Source organism: Pinus tabuliformis, chromosome 1_1, assembly GCF_031772625.1.
Source record: "Pinus tabuliformis cultivar Carrire ecotype Pingquan chromosome 1_1, CPIR1, whole genome shotgun sequence".
In the NCBI taxonomy this organism is placed as follows: Eukaryota; Viridiplantae; Streptophyta; class Pinopsida; order Pinales; family Pinaceae; genus Pinus; species Pinus tabuliformis.
Genome location: NC_142297.1, coordinates 786,841,788 through 786,849,795, shown reverse-complemented (window position 1 = coordinate 786,849,795; position 8,008 = coordinate 786,841,788).

Here is an 8,008-nt window from a genome sequence, read left to right as displayed (position 1 = left end):
TCCCATTGGCTTGGCTGCTTCTTGTTCTTTGTTTGTTCGGTCCATTGCATGGCCATGCGTATTCGTTTTTACAGTCCATCTTCTTTATTGATTTTCTCTTTTTATATTTCACTTTGAGTGTCCAGTTGTTTTTAGTTTTCTTTTTGTTTGGTGTGCGTTTGCATTGTTTGTTCAGCCAATTTTATTTTGCTGCCGCATTTAGAGTTGAAGGTGGAGAGTTGGAGATGGAATCCATGATTTCGGAGCCTTGTGCGATTGTAATCACTGGAATGGAGTAGCAGGTACGTTATCCTTGTTTACTAATACCTACAAAATAGGATATTATATCATGGGTGTGCATACGGTCCGAGGCTGTTTCTGGAAGTGGTTTAACAGTTTTTTAATTTCTATTTTGGGGGAAACGCGGGGTTTGAGAAAGTTCATTTACTTAGCGTTTCTTTGACATTTCAATCAAGATTGCCATCAAGATAAGGATCTCTCTGTACTGGTCCGTTCTGTTAATATTATTTGGTGGGGTGGCTTGCTTATCCACGGTTTGGCCCGCGGATTTTTGACCTAATGATTTTATATTTTTAAACATGGAAATGAACCTTGGCTAACTGGGTTTTGCGTTTCTCTAAAATCGGTTTCAGCTTAAATGTGTGGTTCGGTTAAAAGCTTTGCTCTGCTCTAAGCCGTTTATGCTCATCAAATTACTAAACCCCTCTTTCTATATCAGGGTTCGGTTGGTTTGGGCTTGAGTGGTGCTCATAGCACGTTGGTTTGCAGCGGGAGAAGAAGAGGTGGAGGAGGATCGATCTTTTTTCAACTGTTTGATGTGGCAAATAGCGGTTGTAAATGGTGGTGCTGCATCATCAAGATCAGCCTTCGTCTGGACGCAAGGTAGGCTGAGATACCTTGTATTTTCTCATTTTTTTCTTGTAATTCTAAATTTAGAGTTAGAATGTTGGCGTAGAAAGCTGTGTAAGTAGTTCATGCCCATACAAAATTAAAGAGCAGTCAATGGAGGTGTGAACTCTATCATTGTCAGGTTGCTATGTTTTCAAATAGCTAGGTGAAAATATGTTTTATGTGCTAGTGGAAGTAGCTAGGTGAAACAAAATATTAATATTACGATTTTATGTATTTTTTGAAGTGTTTTTGCCAAAAGGTAGAATGATGTCTGGATCTTTATCCGTATGATTCGATCCATAGCTATAGACATTAATGAGTGGGTAATGGAGGTGTGAGCCGTATCATTGTCAGAGCATTTCAGCGTTCATGTTTGGTCAGCGATATCGATTTTATGAGATTTGGTTTCTGGTTTTCGAACAGTTAGTTGTTACTGTTTTGATGGTTAGACAGCGAAATATTAATACGGTTCCACGAGTTAAGCAAGATTTCGTTATTATACTAAATAACAATTATCATGAAATTAATAAAATATAACTAATCCGAATTATTTTGTAGATATAATTGTGTAAAGTTTTAATATATAATAAAATTAAATAATTACTTTTTAAATATAATTAAAATCTTGTATTATTTAATATTGGTATTTTTTTGTTAAATAGATTTTATGAGTTTTGAGATGATTTAGATGATTAATATATGGCATGAGTAGTAGTCATTAAGGGTATTTAAGTTTTTAAAATCATTTAGGATTATAATATCTAAGTTTTTAAAATTACTTAGGATTACACTGGTCATAGGTCACATTATTTAATATTGGTATTTTTTTGTTAAATAGATTTTATGAGTTTTGAGATCATTTAGATGATTAATATATGGCATGAGTAGTAGTCATTAAGGGTATTTAAGTTTTTAAAATTATCTAAGATTATAATATCTAAGTTTTTAAAATTACTTAGAATTACACTGGTCATAGGCCACATTAGTTCTTAGTACGGCTGGATATTTGTCCAGAAAGTTAGTTTCGAACCAATGTCCTTTACTCCACGGATTACTTTAACAAAACACATTATATATATATAAAATTTGATTGAATAAATCAAAATGTAATTTAAAGATACTTTGCAATTATTCCAATAGATCTAAATTATTATATTTTGTAGTATTTTTTTAAGATATAAATATAACGGAATTTGCAATTTTATTTTTATTTTAAAAGTTAAAATGAAAAAAAAAAATTAAATTTATATTTTAGAAGAAAAAATATAATTTTTTTAATTCTTGATTTTTGAAATAATTACTATTAAAATTTACAAATAATTAAAAAATAATATGATTGGATTTAAATTAAAAAAGTTTAGATTTATAAAATTAAATTTACTATGAAACATATGTCATTATCAGTTATATATAATATAGTTATTAACACTTATTTATGATATAGTTAACTTTTGAATTCGAATTTAGTGAGTTTTATATTTATTAAATTAAATTTATTGTGAAAGATATGATATTACTAACACTTACATATAAAATAATTAATATTAAGATTGTATAAATAGTTTTTACTCATAGACATGGTTGTTAACCATATTAATGTTATATCATTCATATGAATCCCAGTAATATCAATTTTATTACAATAGTTTAGTAGGGATATATTTTTTAATTAATTTGATTTGAAATTTAGTTATAAATTAAATAAATTTTATATTAAGTTATTGACTCTTCACAATTTAAGGTCTTCAATTCATTTATATATTTAAAATTTATATAAAAATAAATTTTAAATATGAAAACATTATAATGTTACTAAAAATAGGTTTAATGAACAAAAATTAAAATTATCACTTTGTTAAAATGTTTGATTATTATATATTTTGATTTCTTGGTTTTTTTTTAAAGTCTTTCAAAATTGTCTAAAACCCTAAACTCATTTATGTATTTAAAAATAAAATTTAAATAAAAAAACATTATAATGCTACCAAAAATAAAATAAAACTATCACTTGGTTAAAATGTTTGATTTTTATATATTTTAATTTTTGGTTTTTTTAATCATTTTATTATAGTTGTTTTGATAGTCAAATAACAAAATTTTATATCTACTAATATGATTGTCATTAATCTCTATTAAATCTAATATAAATATTTTCTTAAAGATTTAATATAAATATTTTTGTAAGTTTTTTTAATGAAAATTCAAATTTTAAGATATAATGAAATTTATTTACTTTATATCAATTATTTCTTAATTACAATTTCTATTTAGTGTTTGTTTAAATTCAACATTTCATATGTTTAATTATACTTGTTTTACAATTAATTTTCTTATGTTTAATTATACTTGTTTTAGAATTAATTTTCTTATGTTTAATTATACTTGTTTTAGAATTAATATTATTTTAAAATGTAATTTGAAGATATTTTGTAATTTTTATAATATAAATTGATATTTAAAAAAAAATATAGATACAGTTTTCTAATAATGATAAATATAAAAATATATATATATATAATTTTATTTTTTTATATAAATATAAATACAAATAAAATATTTAATATTAAATAAAATTTATATATATATATATATATTTATTATATTTTTAAGTTGGTTCAGTTGTATTATAATATTTTAAAGGTTGTTCATTTCAGTTCAGAGAGGAACCTTCATGGTCAACGCATCTGGTGGTTTAACCTTCCCTCACAATTGGGGCAACCAATAAATCCCATGCTATCAGGCTTTAAATGAACGACCACTGTATATGCCCACCATACGATTTTGCTAAGGCCGAAATCGAACGATGGGCATATACAGCTGCCGTTCATTTAAAGCCCGATAGCATGGGAAATATGGCTCGCCACAATTGGTGGTATTCATTACTGACCTTACCAGACCAACTTGACCTAAACTAGCCGGGAGATAATACTAGCACCTCGCCTTATGCTAGGCCTTGCCCACCCAATCCTTCCTTACCTTACCTTATAAGATAGGGAGCCGAACCCTACCAAATATCCTATTTTCCCTCTCCCTTATGGTCGAGCAGCCTTCCGGCTCCTCAGGGAATAGAATTTTTTGTTCCATAAGCTCCAACAAGAATTCATGGGATACGCGATCAAAACATTTGCGGACATATGTGTGCACGAAGCGCTTAACCCCATGAATTCCTAGGATACGCGATCAAAACATTTGCGGATGTGTGCACGGAGCACTTAACCCCATGCGAATGCACCCTGTTTGGAATAAAAATTCAAAATTGCCAATTTTCCAAAGGAAAGCCACGGGGGGAGATCTCCATTACTGACAGACAAAACCACGGGAGGTGGATCTATTACCGAACCCGCTTTTAGGTTCTGATTATTGAGTAACCCACCTAATATTACATTTAGTGTCATAGCTTATGGGGGGGGGGGACTCATCCTGATAACCTTCTTTCTTAATGGCCGCTATAATTTATAGCCCGCCTTTCCCAACTTGGTACCATCCCCACACCTGGTACCTTAATATGTGAGGGAATATTATTGCTTCGCACCTCCTTCTTAGATAAATCCCTTAGGGATTTGATTTTTTTGCCCCCCACCTTGTAATCGAACCTTCGTTTTAGTATGCGATGGGCATCTCTATAACCTTCCCTTTGTGCCAGACCATATAGTGTGCGTGGATTAGGGATCTTTCTTATCACTATCTAAGCCGAGCCAGTCTCTATATATATTTTATTTATTCATAACACTTTTGATAGATATATATCACATTTCGGGCGGGCTTTAGAAGGTAGGTAGGTACCACTATACAGACCCTGATTGGAGGCACTAAGTTTAGCCTATTCGAAGAATGCCAGTTGGATAGCTAGCTAAGGGCATCCTCCGAAATTCCTTTGGAACTACTGCCTTAAGATTAGAGATTGAATGGGGTCAGCATCGATCGGCGGGGTACCGGGGGCAATTTGGACAAGGCTCAATCGCTTCGAATTAAACATTGAGTTGTGAGGAACATACCTCGATTTGGGTGGGTTGTGCATTGAAAGGCTCCTGGTAGTATTTATTATTAACAAACCTTTTATATCTTACGCGCTTGGGTTGTTTAGCACTTAGACCAGTTGTATTACCCAGTGTTGCACTAATCATTATCGGGATAATATCGGTGCGAGGAAAAAATCGGAAAAAAAAAAAAAAAAAAAAAAAAAAAAAAATTGTAATAATCGGGAGAAAATCGGTAATAATCGGGAAAAAATCGTTTGGTACAAAAATATTCATTTTTTTCAATTTTTTAATATCTAAACCATCTACAACATAAAATAAATACATTGACACATAAATTTGATAAAAGAACTAATATATAAGATGTTTAATATCATTTCTAGTGCTAAAATCACACATAACAATGAATCATGTCATGAATAGTAAGTCCTGACTCCTGAGTCCCAACTCAGCCTCAAAATATCAACAAAAATTATAATAATGTATCTCATATCATGAGTCATAATGTCATATACAATGAAATGAACCAAATAACTAATACTATTAATTTCCTTTGCCCCTCTTGCGAGAAAATGCTATAGCTTTCCCTTTCCCTCTAGATGTAGACGCTGGTGCTAGTGGAGTTGGCAGTGGAGTTTGTTGTGCTCTAGAAGCTGAAGAACTAGAAGTAGGAGCTATAGGAGGTAGACCACGTCCTCTACTGGTGGCAGGGGTAGCCCAGGCAGGTGGTGTCAGCTCCTCCTTCTCCTCCTCCCCCTCCACTACATCCTGCACTAACCAATCATCAGCAGACTCCATGAGAGGCCTCTCGGCCTCTACCCTCCATGCAGCAGTGGTGTCAATCCCATCCAATGAGATGACCTCCATATTAGGTGTCCTCTCAAGTTGCCTCACCCACAATTGAAGATTGTAGTAGATATAGACCATGTCATTAAGTCGCTGGGACTCCAACTTGTAGAAAGATCATGAAATAATAATTAATAATTATAAAAAAATATTGTTTAATGAATTCAAAAATTTATTTGGAAATTTGCAATATTTTAAATTTTTTAAGTGTTAACCTATTGCGCTTCTTATTGTGTATTTTTTCAAATACACTCCAGTTGCGCTCACATCCTGAGGAGCTACATGTTTGGCTGAGGGTTCGAATGGCAAGCTTTTGCAGAAGGGGTACCCTGGCACCATACATTCTCCACCATGCATCTACAACAAAATTACAAATAAAATTTTAAATAAACATAAGAAAAAAAATGGAATTTGAAGAGACAATGAAATTTGAAACAAAGTTACAAACTAAAAAATACCTGGCATTTTAATCGTCCTATTAGTCACAACCATGTCAAAGCCAAATGTGCCACCTGCCATCCTATGTCTCAATTTCTTTAGAGATCTCTATACGTTTTGTTGGAGATCGCACCATCTTCTGGACACAGGATAAGAATCCATCCATGATCTCAACATCAAATACAAACCCACATGCGTAAGAAAATGCGGGGTTCAGGAAAATCCCAGCAGCATGAATGGGACGATGAAGTGTGTTGTTCCATCGCTCATCAATCACTCCCCATAGGAGGAGTTGTCTCTGAAACCCCTCATCTCCCTTATCATCATAGTAGCCCTGAATGGCTTCTTTGGCCCTGTCCATGGCCTCATACAAATAGCCCATTGGGGGATTCTCACCATCAAATAACCGAAGAACCTTTACCAAAGGTTCAATAACGACGCACACCTCCTACGCTCTCGCCCAGAAGTCTTCCTGGTATGAAACTAGTCTGCATACGGCCTCTCCCTCTGGTTTGCGGCTCATTGGCAAAGCACGCCACTCCTCTGAAAGAAACATTCTCTTGACATCCCACATAGAATTCAAGAGCGATTGAAGAGATATGAAACTGGTGGCAAATCGTGTAATGGCGGGGTGCACTAACTCTTTGTTGTTGGTGAATCTTCTCATCAAGCTAAGCACAGATGTATGGTTATATATAAATTTTGTAATGCTTTTGGATGACTCAACAATATCTTTGACAAAGGGAATTTTCCCTATGTCCTCCAACATCAAATCAATACAGTGTGCAGCACAAGATGTCCAAAATAAAGTAGGATGCCTGTCCATAAGCATCCTGCCAGCAACAACATAATTTGTAGCATTGTCTGTTATGACTTGGACAACATTTTCTGCATCCACCTCCAAAATAAACACATTTAGCAAATCACATAAAGTTATTACATCTTTGATTTGTGCAGATGCATCAACAGATTTAATAAACATAGTCCCCTTGGGACAACTAACCAAGAAGTTTATAAGGGTTCTCCCCTTTTGGTCAGTCCAACCATCTGACATCACAGTGCATCCTATTTGTGCCCATGATGCCCTAAAATCCTCCAATCTTTTGGTGCAGTCAAGCTTTTCATTTTGAAGAATTCGGCCTCTGAAATCATGATAAGAAGGGATTTTGTACCCTGGGCCAACAATTGCAATAACTTCAATAGTAGGTTGGAAAAATGGATTATTCCTTACAATGCTGAAAGGAATATCACTCCAAAGGAGAAATTTTGCCAGCAACTTGTCAGCTTGTTCTTTCTCAGTTTTTTTTAGCATTGAACTGATAGATGGCTGTGAACCAGGTGTGGTTCGAGGAACAAAAAATGATGAGGTAGCTACCGGATTGGTTGATGCTGCAGTAGAACCAGTGGCACTTGCTTGTTCAACTGACTTTTTTAGTTGCCTCTTCACTTCTTCTTTGGCCTCTCTATTGTGGTCTAAAGTTTCCAATGCTTTCATGGCTCTTTGGATGAGTTCAGGATTTGTATTTTTGCAAGGCCCTACATCAAATCCAGGGATTTTTGCAAGGTGATACTTCAATCTGTACACCCCCCTGGACATATGGTGCCCACACAACTTGCAAGTCAAGTTTAGTCTATCATTCGAAGCATTAGGTTCACCAAATTCCCAGAAAGGGTCCAATTTCCTTGGCATGTTTGATTTTGAACTTTGAAGTTGAAAACTTGAATGGTGTTTCAGTGAACCTATGGGAAAATAAGAATTACAATTTAGTATTTTACTATTTACATTGTACAAAAACTAAAAAAAAATTACATACAATTTAGGAAACCCCATTCCAAACCCAACCAAAAAAACTAAA